Genomic DNA, 14,420 nt, shown 5'->3' with positions numbered 1-14,420 from the left:
GCATCGCAGCATCGAATTCGCCCTGAATATTGCGAAGGAGGAAGCTGACGCTTGTTGCATGAAAATGCACTATCTCATCGATCTACTCTTGTGATTGATGTTTTGACTAGAAATCGCATTTTAACCACCAATCACTCACCGTATTCGCCTGAAATGGCTCCTTGTGACTTCTGCCTTTTCGAAAATTTGCATTTGCCCATGAAAAAAAAAACGTTTTGCGTCCGTAGAGGCATCCAAAAGGCTTATACCGTCATCCTGAAGGATATTCCGGTCAATAACCTCTCTCAATAACTCTTTCGAAAAGCTTTTATATCGCGCAAAACAGTGCATCGAGGCCAGAGGGAACTATTTTGAGTAAATTAATTCGAAGTTATCAGAACAAAGCTCCTGTCGTTCCTATTTTAGATCAGTCTTGTTTGTTTTGGACTTCATTTGTGTATAAAATTGAATAAAAACCAAAGAAGGTTCTGAATAAACCCTATAGCTCGTTAATATAGTGTGTAATAAATATCACGTAAAAAGAAAAAAAAATTTTAAAACATAATAACAGTGAATATTTGTTTAAATTTACCGACCATAAATTTTGTTCGTCATCATTTGCTTTTGTTTTGGTTTTTTGGTTTTCCTCAATTTGATTGCAATGCCTTTCTATAACACTCAAGGCTATAACTCCATAGTGAGACTTACTTTAATTACAAGGTTTTAGTTGATGTAGATGCCTTATCTCGGCTTTCACACGCTTGAATGAGCTTTAGAACTTTACAAATATATAGAAGTATCTTAAGTATAAAATGGTAACGAGCACTTCGAATTGAGAATTACCTTCGGAGTGCTTTTCTTCATGTTAGATTTTAGAGTTTTGCAAAAATTTCCGTGGCCAATCTCCTCATATATACTTATGAGCGTTAAATATGTAAAGCATCTTCTTCTTCTTAATTGGCGCTATAACCGCTTACGCGATTTTGGCCGAGTTTAGCAAAGCGCGCCAGTCGTTTCTTTCTCGTGCTAACCGGCGCCAGTTGAACACACAGAGTGAAGTCAAGTCCTTCTCCACCTGATCTTTCCAACGCAGAGGAGGCCGCCCTCTTCCTCTGCTACCACCAGCTGGTACCGCATCGAATACTTTCAAAGCCGGAGCGTTTGTATCCATTCGGACGACATGACCCAGCCAACGTAGCCGCTGGATCTTTATTCGCTGTGCTATGTCTATGTCGTCGTAAAGCTCATACAGCTCATCGTTCCATCGTCTGCGATATTCGCCGTTGCCAACGTGCAAAGGTCCAAAAATCTTACGCAGAATCATTCTCTCGAACACTCCAAGCGTCGCTTCATCGGATGCTGTCATCGTCCAAGCTTCTGCGCCATACGTTAGGACGGGCATGATGAGAGTCTTGTAGAGTGTTAGTTTTGTTCGTCGAGAAAGGACTTTACTGCTCAGTTGCCTACTTAGTCCAAAGTAGCACTTGTTGGCAAGAGAGATTCTACGTTGGATTTCAAGCCTGACATTGTTATCGGTGTTAATGCTGGTTCCTAAATAGACGAAGTCTTTTACAACATCGAAATTATAACTGTTTACAGTGACGTGGGTGCCGATACGCGAGTGCGCCGACTGTTTGTTTGAAGACAGGAGGTACTTCGTTTTGTCCTCGTTCACCACCGGTCTGGTTGCCTCGCTTTGCCTCTTTGTCCAGTTTGGAGAAGGCAGAACTAACAGCGCGGTTGTTAAGGCCGATGATGTCAATATCATCTGCATACGCCAACAATTGTACGCTCTTATAAAAAATTGTGCCTGAGCGATTAAGTTCTGCGGCTCGTACGATGCTCTCCAACATCAGGTTAAAGAAGTCACACGACAGCGAGTCACCCTGTCTGAAACCTCGTTTGGTATCAAACGGCTCGGAGAGGTCCTTCCCAATTCTGACGGCGCTGCTGGTGTTGAGCAACGTCATCTTACATAGCCGTATTAGTTTTGCGGGGATACCAAATTCAGACATAGCGGCATACAGGTAACTCCTTTCCGTACTGTCGAATGCAGCTTTGAAGTCGACGAAAAGATGGTGTGTGTCGATTCTCCTTTCATGGGGCTTTTCCAAGATTTGGCGTATTGAGAATATTTGGTCGATGGTAGACTTTCCAGGTCTGAAGCCACACTGATAAGGTCCAATCAGTTGGTTGACGGTGGGCTTCAGCCTTTCACACAATACGCTCGCTAGAACCTTATAGGCGATATTTAGAAGACTAATCCCGCGGTAATTGGCACAAATTACAGGATCGCCCTTCTTATGGATTGGGCAGAGCACACTTAAATTCCAATCGGCAGGCATGCTTTCATCCGACCATATTTTGGATAGAAGCTGATGCATGCACCTTACCAGCTCCTCGCCGCCATGTTTGAATAGCTCACCCGGCAGTCCGTCGGCGCCCGCGGCTTTGTTGTTCTTTAGCCTCGTTATCGCTATTCTCACCTCGTCATGATCGGGCAGCGGAACGACAACTCCGTCGTCAACGATTGGGGTATCGGGATCTTCACTTTCTCGGTGACATGCGCAGCTGTCACTGTTTAATAAGTTCGAGAAGTGTTCCCTCCATAATTTAAGATTGCTCTGTACGTCAGTCACCAGTTCGCCGTCTTTGTTCTTACAGGAAAACGCCCCGGTCTTAAAACCTTCTGTAAGCCGCCGAACTTTCTGGTAGAATTTTCGGGCGTTGTTCCTGTTGGCCATCATCTCAAGCTCTTCGCACTCACGTATTTCGGCCTCTCGTTTCTTCTTTCGGATAATACGTCTCTCTTCCTTTTTCAGCTCTCTGTAGCGATCCCACATGGCTCGCGTTGCGCCCGATCGCAGCGTGGCTCTATAAGCGGCATCCTTTCTTTCTGCGGCAGCATGACATTCCTCGTCGTACCAATTGTTTTTTCGGGCTCGCCGGAATCCGATTTCTTCTTCGGCGGCGGTACGTAGAGAACGAGAAATGTTGCTCCATTGTTCGTGCATGCCGGTTTGTTGGGCAGTACTCTCTGAGAGCAGGAGTGAGAGTCGAGTGGCGAATCTTCTGGCTGTCTGTTGTGATTGCAGCTTTTCGATGTCGAACATTCTTTGCGTAGGTAGATGCACGTTTTTTGCTGCACAGAGGCGTGTGCGCAGTTTGGCTGCAACAAGGTAGTGATCCGAGTCGATGTTGGCTCCTCGGTTCGTACGTACATCTAATACACTAGAAGCGTGTCTTCCATCTATCACAACATGATCGATCTGGTTTCGTGTTTTTCGATCAGGAGACAGCCAGGCGGCTTGGTGAATCTTCTTATGCTGGAATCTGGTGCTGCAGACTACCATGTTTCGGGCCCCGGCGAAGTCGATCAGCCTCTGTCCGTTACCGGATGTTTCGTTGTGCAGGCTGAATTTTCCGACTGTGGGACCAAAAATTCCCTCCTTGCCCACCCTGGCGTTGAAGTCGCCAAGCACGATTTTTATGTCGTGGCGGGAGCAGCGCTCATAGGAGCGTTCCAGGCGCTCATAGAAAGAATCTTTGGTCGCATCGTCCTTCTCTTCCGTCGGGGCGTGGGCGCAAATTAGCGATATGTTAAAAAAACGGGCTTTGATGCGGATTGTTGCGAGACGCTCGTCCACCGGAGTGAACGACAGTACTTGGCGACGAAGTCTCTCTCCCACAACAAATCCGACACCGAATTTGCGCTCCTTTACATGGCAGCTGTAGTAGACGTCGCAAGGTCCTATGGTTTTCTTTCCTTGCCCCGTCCATCGCATCTCTTGGATGGCAGTGATGTCAGCCTTTACTCTCACGAGGACATCAACCAGCCGGGCAGAGGCACCTTCCCCATTAAGGGACCGGACATTCCAGGTGCATGCCCTCAAATCATATTCCTTATTTCGTTTGCAGGGGTCGTCATCAGTATAGGGAGGTCTCATCCGAGGCTTTTTCAAACTTTTCATTGGGGGGGATTTTTAAGTGGCGGGTCACAAACCCAACGCACAACCAGCTATCCTGGAATGTTTCGCCTTCTCACGTTAGCTCACTCCCGAACGGGTGTTCGGAAGCTACCCAGAGGATACGTGGGCTAATCCCGGCCGTTGTGAGCTGCTTGAACCATATGCAGAAGAATCGTCCTGGCCATTCCCAAGTGAATGGCGATCAGTAACTTTCCCCACTTGCGTGGACTTCTACACGTGGAACCATCCTCCGTGTATGTGCTTATGTATTGAGAAGATCCTAAAGGTCGTAACAGAAATTAGCTTAGGCTTATATTTAGTTCAGATTGATTTTTATTCAACTAATTTAGTTACAAATTATTTCTCTTTTTCTTCAAAAATTTCCAAACATTTTTTAGACAAAAGTTATCTTCTGAATTCAATTTGATTGCAGTTAGATAAATATGTTTACTAAATTGTTTTATGAAGTACCACGATTTAAAATTTCTTACAATGAATGTGAAAATGGCAATCATTCAATTTTGTGGAAGTCATCTCATTTTTGGGAAATCTACTATATTTCTCAGTGAAATGTAAATAAATAATAGAATAAAAGAAAATGTTTCTCTCTACAAAGTAATCGCATGCAATTTACAATTTGCCTTCGTAACAAAATATCACAGCTGCACGTACACATGCCACTGACTGTGGCTGATGGTACGACACTGCGTATGAGTGAATCGTTTCGCATATCTTTGCTTTGTTCATAAAAAAATCCCACTTTAACAAAATAAATGACTACCACTAAATAATTTTTTCAATTTCTAAACATTTCACGAGAATTTTACTAAAAATATAAAATTCGTTTTTGTATGTGCATAGAATCCTGATTCATTGTTCTGATAACAAAATTCTCTGAATTAATGTGATGTGATATAATGTGTGTTTTATTTATCAAAAGCTGCCAGTGTGTGCACAAGAACTAAACCAACCATGCATGTTCAGATACCTATTGACACATATTCCATACAATTTTTTGTACGCATTCGGCCAGAATATTTTTCAACATTTTCGATTTAATTCATTCACAGCGATGGCACAATTTGTGAGCAATTTTAAACACCAGTTTTGTGTGTAGATAGTGAGATTTATAAATTTAGATGCAGAAAAATGTGGCATTTAGATAAAGATTAGCATACACAATGGACCGTTACATGAATATTTAGTCTGTTGTTTGCATTTACTCTTCATCACTTCATACCTTTTTAATTAATTATTTTGTATTACGATAATTTATTAACTGATTTCAGGCCAAAAGCGCTTATAATACATTCACATATAAGTAGATTATCTACTTTTTCGCGTTAAACTCTCAATCCCTAATTAAAAAATCAAAATTTCTCCGAAAATCTGAGATTATAAAATAATCCTAGATAATAACTATATTTTTTTAGTTACAACTCTGTGTTATCGGTATTTATTGTTACGAATGCACATTAGGTCAAATGACCGTTTTTGCTGTGCAAAAGTGATAAGAATGAAAGTGCCGTTTTAGTTTTGTTGTTGTTATTTTGTAATTAGAAATACCTCAAAACAAAGGTACGTGGATTTTATTTTCACTTAATAAGAAACACCGTTACACAGCCTCGTGTCAAAGTCAATCGACGTAATTTTTCGTATAAATTTGTATGTGAGTTCAGCAGTGCTTGGTGAACTTTGAGTCCGCATTTCTCGAATTGTGTTGAAAATAATTCTTTAGTGTAAAATGAAAAATAAAGAGACATCTAACTATATATGTGTATTTAATTAAAACGCTTTATATTTATGTTGCTATATTTGTAAATAACTACATAACCTTGAAATGATACAGGTTATTTTCCACATTGACTTTCTGGAAGCCGTATACAATTTTGACCCCATTTCACCTATTTCAAATTAGAAAAAATAGATGGAATGTTATTTAATAAGTTATTGCAAATTTATTTCAAATTGCGATTTTTTGCGTTTTAAGAGTAATTCCACTTTTCTTCAGGCATCCTCGGTATACATGTTGAAATATGGCGAAAAGAACGTTCGAAAAAAAAATGGAAGTCGTTTTTACCCATGTTCTTGAAAAAATTAAGGACATTAATATGTTTGAAGAAATGAAGAAGGATTTAATGCAAAAAATACAATTTTTTACGGTAAAATTAACGAGATAAGAGAAAGATAAACGCCTTTAAGGATCAAAATCATGTGTGGCTAAATTCGGAGTTAAAGTTGGTGGTAAATATATTAGAATTTTCAAAAAAGTAACTAGTACCATTGTTGGTCATCCGCGTGTGCCATTCAGCGAAAAATCAGAATTTGGCAAAAGAAAAGAAGCCGCAGACCTTTCAAATAAGCAACAACATCGGCTTGTAATCAAGGAGATACCGATTTGGCTGCAATCTTGAAATAAAGTTTGGAAAGCCCAACAAGTCCATTAAAAATGCGTAAGATGTGTATTCAAGCTACCAAATCGCCAATTCAACTTTCTGCAGATAAGGCTTTAGCTGTCCTTCTTGAAAATAATTTTTCAAAAGAGGTGTACAACGCAATTCGTTATGAAAATAAGCTAAGAAACTGCGACATTTATGCACACTATTCTAAAATTACAGCCGCTAAATTCCAATGACGACCTCAGGGTATACCTAGAAGCAAAAGATACTCTTGAAAAATTTTCGTTGCAATCTATTTTAGAACATATGGCTGAAAGAATTGTTGAGATGCAAGAAGAAGTTTTTCAACCAGTAATGAAAGAAGAGAGCACGGAGTCTGTTAGACGTATTCAGTAGGATTGTCGATATTTCAAATACATTAATTTCCACAATATTCTTATATAGACGCTTACAAAAGCGCAAACCTTCCACACTTCCTTCCGAAGTAATTAAACTATTATGTTGCGAAGAATTTAATCTTAAAAACCAAGACGATGAGTTAAGTGAAAGTGAAAATGTCATATTTAATTTAAATTTGTAAAATGAATTAGATTTAAGTAATTAATAATGGTTTCTATAATTAAAAATAAATAAATGATTTGTCACGCTTACATTAATTTTTGCAGAAGGGTTAATTTTAATTTGTGAATTTAGTGAATTCCTAACTAGTTTTGGTTTGAATATCATGATTTTCTAGCTGTAATTAATTTTGCACAGAAAAAGTAGTGATTTGACCTATGGTGGAATGGAAGGAGAAACGTACAGACTTTCCGTAGCCAATCTTCAGCTCTCTATGTATGTTCTCAGCTGCTGCAACGGCTTGAAAATGAAAGTTTTTTGAACCATGTCGTTGCTGGTGATGAAAAATGGGTTCTTTACAATAATCTTGTTCGGAAACGCCAATGGGTAGATAAAGAAGAAACACAAGAACGGACCCCTAGAGATGGCCTTCACCCAAGAAAATTCTCCTGTCTATTTGGTGGGATATGGCCGGTATTGTTTATTTTGAACTTCTGGAACCAAACCAGACAATAACTCCTGATTATTATTCCCATCGGCTATCAAACCTGAATGAGGCACTTAAAAAAAATCGACCGTCTTTAGTGATTAGACGCAAAGTTTTGTTTCACCACGACAACGCAAGACCTCATACCGCAAGGCAAACATTAGGCAAGCTGAACGAGCTCGGATGGGAGTTAATGCCGCATCCACCATACTCTCCGGATATTGAACCTTGTGATTATCACCTTTTCCGTGGACTTCAATCCCATATGAGTAATAAGTATATTACTACTCCTCAAAAGAAGCTATAAAAAGGGATATCGAAACGTATTTTGGCTCCAAGGACAACACATTTTTTGAGTAGGGAATGAAAAATTTGCCTATATGTTGGGAAGACGCTGTAAATAATGAAGGAAAATATATTATTGACTAATAAATACTTTAAACATCTTTTTTTTTATTTTAAAACCATCTTTAAAAAACGCACGAACTTATAGACTGACCTGATACATATAAAAACCTTTCAAAACAGGATTGACTGCTAATTGTTACTTTTTCAGGTAATTTGCTATATGTGAACGGGTAGATTAAATTGGTGGATTTATTACTTATTACTATAAACTAACTACTATAAACAAATTTTTTTGGAAAAAGTACGCAGAAATGATCACAAGCTCTTCTCTTACGCTGTGAAAAATTAATGGCGATATCTATAAACAGTATTGCTTAGTCCTCGCTTAGTCCAAGCGGAACTTTCTCCACCCATATTCCATCGAGGGAGGAGTGGACCGGGAGCAACACTTGGGCACAGGGCCTGGTTAACCTGTTCACGGATAGTTCGAAGTTGGACGGTAGGGTTGGAGGAGAAGTATTCTGGAATGAACTCAACATCAAACTCAAATTCAGGTTACCGGATCACTGCTGTGTGTTCCAAGCAGAGGTGGCCGCAATCAAAGAAGCAGCTGATTGGCTACTTGCTTGCGTAATAACTGTTAAGAAGGTAAATATTTACTCCGATAGCCAAGCGGCAATTAGGGTCCTAGGCTCTATTATGGTGCACTCGAAACTGGTCAGGGAATGACTAGTCTCTCTCTCGATTGCATCAGAATTCTTCGACATAAGGATAATTTGGGTACCTGGTCATAGTGGCATTGCTGGAAACTGCGAAGCCAACGAGCTGGCCAGACAAGGAACCTGTGAGGTAGTCTGCCCGTGAAAGGAGAGGATCGGGATCCCGTTGACAATCAGTTCACTACTCCTAGAAGGATGGGCTTTGCACCAACTGAGCGAGCGCTTGGCAAGTACAGGAACGAGTAAGGTCGGAAAGTCCTTCTGGCCACGTTTGGATAGGAGGCGTTCGAGGGATATTCTGAGGATAACAAATTCTCATCTCTCAAATTTCGTGGGCATCCTCACGGGGCACTATCCGAGGGGTATACATGCCGTGAGATTCGGAATTACTTCGAGTCCTTTTTGCGTCAGCTGTATGGGGGATGAGGTGGAATCATCTCAGCACCTACTCCTGGACCCGACTTAACGACTCCTTGCAAGAAGCGTCGTGCAAAAGTATGCAGAATGGCTGTTATCGCCAAATTTATGCAGATATTGCAAAAAGCTTTTTTTATGATTTTATGATTTTTTGTAGTATTTTGAAAATAACGTTTTTATTATTAAGTACGAGCTGCCAAAGTTACGCAATTTTAAACGCAGAATATATGGTTCAATTTCCTGGATATAATTAAATATTTGGTCCCTGTATGGATAATCCAGAATTTTTGCCGAAAAAACTTAACTAATGGAAAAGTTATCCAATTTAAGCTTTCAGATTGCGTGTCCTCACAATTAGCAACTTTTATCGCGTTTTCTTGGGTAACAAAAATAACGAAAGAATAAAATTCAAACCATTTGCTGAGTGAGTAAATCAAACTTTGTACTGTGATAAAAATAAGCTTTACCGTCTGCATACCTTTGAAAGCTTGGTGCAAAAACCTCCATTAAGAAGGTGCGCGTCTTTGCTTTTTTTCTCACAAGCCACAGAGAGACAACCTCTGCACTAGCTGTGGCGCGCACCTTGGCGTAGTGAGTTGCACATCCCCATCCTTATTTGATGAATGTATAATTCACAATGCGTTGTGTACGAATTTGTCATTGCTCCCTGTCAAATTATATATGTATTGGGTTGGGGAATAACTTCGTAGCATTTTTACTTAAACAAAAAACAACAATTATATCAATAAGTGAATCAATTATACGAGTGAACGATGTGAAGTGTCACCTATTCAAAACACCATAACTTTTTTGTGTTAAATTAGTTTTTGTTGATTTCAAAGGCAAAATTGTTCAACAATTATTACAATTTTAACATATATTCACTTTAGCTCGATATGGCCACCTTTGCCTTGACTATAGCCTTCAAACGGTCAAAAAATAAGTTGCATGCTGCACGAATGTGATCTTGAGGTATTTTGGCCCATTCTCGTAAAATCGCTTTTTTCAGCGCATCCTTACTGAACCATTTTTTAGTTCTCACCTTGCTCTCCAAAATGGACCAGATGGAATAGACCATCCGATTTGCGTTTGGCGAAATCGAAAGCCATTGTGTGGACGAAATGAAGTGTGGAACATGATTTTTTAACCATTCTTGGTTCACACGAGCTTTATGAGACGGTGCTGAGTCCTGTTGGAACGTCCATGGTCTACGACCGAAATGTTTGCGTGTCCACGGCTCTAAAGCAGCTTCTAAAGCATTATCCCGATAATAAGTCGCATTCACTTTGACACCAGGCTCGATAAAAACGATTGGAGAGCGTCCATCAGCGGTCACTGCGGCCCAAACCTTTACTTGCGATGGGAAATTGCTTCGAGTGGCCATACGTAGGCTCAAATTCTCGTATGAGCGTTCGGTCAAGTAAACGCGATCGTTTTGAGTGTTTATGAACTGCTCAATTGGAAAATTTTTTTCATCAGAAAACACAATGTTAGGAAATTCGCCACGTTCGTGCAAGCGCAACAACTCCTTTGCTCTTTCGCACCGAACTTTTTTTTGCTGAGGTGAAAGATCGTGTGCTTTTTGGAACTTGTAAGCCTTGACCTTGAGCTCATTTTTCAATATGCGTCGATTGCTGTCTTGCGATATTTTCAGTTCTGTGGGCATTTTTCTTCCACTTCGACGTGGATTTCGTTCAAGTGGAGCCTTCACTTTCCGAACCAGAACCATTTCTGGCGTTGTTGAGGTTTTTGGTCCACCTCCATAGGGTTTTGCAATGCTACCAGTATCATTGTAACGTTTTATAGTGCGATACACAAACATTTTATTCACTTTGAGGTGACTGAGCTCACGAACAATGGCTGGTTGTGATTTTCCAGCCAAATATAATGCAATCACACTATTACGGTGAATTTCATCACAGAAAAAAAAATTCAATAAAACTGAGGCGCAAATTTTCTTGATGGCTTATAAACAATATATTGAACTGTCATTAGAACAATTTTGACGTTGATGTCATGACCTGTTCTACAGATACAAACAGTGTGAAGTTGGTAACACTTCATATCGTTCACCCTGTATATTCGTTGTTGCTGTTTACAACCTCTTCCCACCTTTCGACCAAATTGTTTCGACCACAAATCGCCATGTCAGCTGTCAAAGAAGTTGTTGAGTCACTATTTAAGGGCCTGTTTGTTATCGAAGGTAACGCCCTTCATATGGTGTGACAGAGAGCGGAAAAGATGGTAATCGTTCGGTGCAAGGTCCGTAAAATACAGCGGAGCCCTTGGAGTGCCCTTTTACGACTTGTGCAACATGGGGACTGACGTTGTCGTGAAGGAATGTGGTTTGACCATGTCGGTCAGATCTTTTCAGCCGAATAGCCTCATTCACACGGTGCAGCAGAACAATGTAGAGCTCCTTGTTGACCGTGGCATTATTTTCGAGCATTTCCCAGTACACCATCCCAGTCCCAGCAAATACTTACCAAAATCTTCTTTGCATGAGAGGCTTGACTCTCGGCTTTGACGCTTCTCCCGTGACGATTCGGTACAAGAAACGTTGTTTATGTTGCTCAAAGGCAGGAGAGATGCTGAGAAGCAATTCCTTCCTTTGATTTTCCGTTGAGCTCATTAGGCACACAGTCTCCCAATTTTTCGGTAAATCCCATTGAATGAAGGTGATTGAGAATTGTTTTCTGATCTGTGTTCATTTTTCCGCCCAATTCACGACTGGTTTCGCGACCGTTCTCCTTAAAAATTAATTTCAGACGTTCTTCATTGAATTCAGAAGGTCTTCCACCGCGGGGCGTGTCATCGACCTAACCATTTTTCAAAGTCGACGAACAGATGGTGCGTGCCGATTCTCCTGTCACGGGTTTTTTCTAATGGTATATCAAGACTTGGCGTATTGTGAATATCTGGTTGTTTTCAAGTTACTTTTAATAATAAACAAATTATAAACAAATAATTTTCAGAAGTCGGATAACTTCTAACGGCAATGGATTTTTATGAAGAGTCTTTTCAGGGTAGAATTACACTTAGATATTCGCCATTGCCGTGCACCTTCGAATGGTAGTCACAATACAACTCAATAGCAATACGAAAAAATATAAAATATTACTTACGCGAAAATAGAACACCATCTAACAGACCAATTGATGTTGTGCACGCTAACAGCTTTGAGGGTAGTCTTTTATATTTTCCGCCTTCCCAACACTATGTATGATGAGCTGTAAGTCGATAATTTTACTTCAAATTTGGGTATTTTTAGCATAAACTGAGCACATATGACATTTTCACTTAAAAACTTTTTTTTTGGTGAGTTCAAAGATTCACCTCGCACAAGGGATGGAATTAACTCGTCAAAATTTTCGTGCGAAAACTTTTCCCAATTTTTGATTGGGTTATCGAAACCGGATGAAACGACTTTGGCATTGAAGTACCACAATTCAGCCACTGTGAGACGCTGGTATAACCAGTTCCAACGAGGTCGTCGGTCCTTTCAGGATGAATTTTGTGAAGGTCCGGAACGCCAGAACAGGACTCGTGTCGATTGATGTAAAAAAATGTTGAAGAAATTCAGCTGCGGTGGTTCAAAGCACGTCTATGACATCGTAATAGATAATGAATCTTTGATCTATACATACGAGCCGGAAACGAAACAGCAACCGACAGTATGGGTGCTCTCAGACTTATGTTAATGCAATAAAAGTTGTTCGCAGAAGAAGCACCTCAAAGCAAACAGTTGCCAATTTTTTCGGTCAATCTGGTTGTGTCACAGATCTGTGGTTTGTGCCACTAAAGATACTTAAAACAGTAAATTCTGAGTAGTAAGCAACCACTTGCTTGCCGCAAGCTTTCAGAAAATTATGGAAAACCAACCGCCAAAGACGAATTATCCTTCACCAAGACAATGCGAGCACTCACGTGAGGGCACACACAAAAGATCGAATTAATGGATAATTTGCCTTGCTGCTCTGATTTGGCACCAAATTGTTTCTTTTTCCTTTCGAACCTTAAAAATAAATTTAGGAGGTCAACATTTTTCAATGCCTGAAAAAGTTGATGATACATTTATACATCTCGTTTTGCAGGTATCCCCTTCTAAGCGATAAGAGAGATTTAAAATTAGGTTCAAGCGAATGCTGATGTGCATTGACTACCAAAGAGAATATTTTGAAAACCAATAAATCCATTTTCATTATTATTTTATTCTGTGTTCATTATTGGGCGCAAAATGGAAAAGACAACCTTCGTATTATTTGCGAGAAGCTTGTCACCGCACTAAATTAAAGTTTACTACGATTAATAAAGCTAGCAAAAATCTCAATATACTGACTTTTTTGATTTATAAAATAAAAAAATACGGGTATATTAAAACTCGAGGTCACAGACAAATGTGCGGGTATAGGAAGTTTAAAACCAAAAAGAGCGTCCATAACTCCAATCCAGCTATGAAAGTGCTAATAATCCTTTCCTTCGTTGAACTATTCATATAATAGCAGAATCTGCATTTGACAGCTGAAGTGACCAATGGTATATATTTCTTCTTTAATGTGACAAACAGCGGCAATTGCAGAAATTGAGTTCATTTGAGCCCCAATCGCTTCGAAGAGACTCTTGACACCGAACTGACAGTGCGAAATGACCTTGCAGAAATATTTTAATTGCTTAAGTGACTTGTATGCACAGTTTTGTTGCTACTTTGTTGTTGTGCTATTAAGAAACTGACTACGTACGTCCGAATTTGACTGGAACTATTTATACTGGCTCGCTTAGAAATTCTGGCGCCACTGAACGTTCGTTTTGGCGAGTGATTCACTGCTGTTGACCGAAAAGTGTTCATGCAACAAAAAAAAAAATGAATGTCCACCAAATGGTATGACAGCAATACATGTATTTAGTTGTCACAAGATATTGCAAACTAGGTTGGAATATGAATGCGAGAAATATCGAATGAGTCAATAGCGTGAAAAAGAGCTGCTGCTAAATAGTGAAGAACTTAACTGGCAGAGCGCTGCAAATGAGAGTAGAGTAAGAGTATGCCTAATATACGTAAGCATGATGTAATAATTCGCTGGTCGAAGATTTCAGTTTTGAGAGCGTGTCCAAATTTACGTATCTGGGCACACTAATAAGTGACGACAACAACATGCAGGACTGTACAAATATCTGACAGAATAATGGCGGCGAATCGTGCATACTACGCTAACATAAATCTCCTGAAATCAAGATCTCTCTCACGTATGTAGGTGCAAACTTGCTATTTATAAATCATTCAACCCGTGCTGACATACGGCGCAGAAATTTGGAGCATGACTCTTGCCGACGAGGAGCGCCTAAGAAGATTTGAGCGCAAAATATTGCGTAAGGTATTCGGTCCAATACGCGAAGAAGATGGCGACTACACAATCAGGCACGATAAAGAGCTGCTAAGTCTCTGCAATGACGAAAATTCTAGATTTATCAAGTTACAACGCATCAGATGGGCAGGACACAAAACTTCTGCTGGACCACAGTCCTTTTTGTTCAAGACCCCGTGAGA

The sequence above is a fragment of the Anastrepha ludens genome, chromosome 3 (genome assembly GCF_028408465.1).
Source record: "Anastrepha ludens isolate Willacy chromosome 3, idAnaLude1.1, whole genome shotgun sequence".
NCBI lineage: Eukaryota > Metazoa > Arthropoda > Insecta > Diptera > Tephritidae > Anastrepha > Anastrepha ludens.
Note: the sequence above shows the minus strand (reverse complement) of the source record.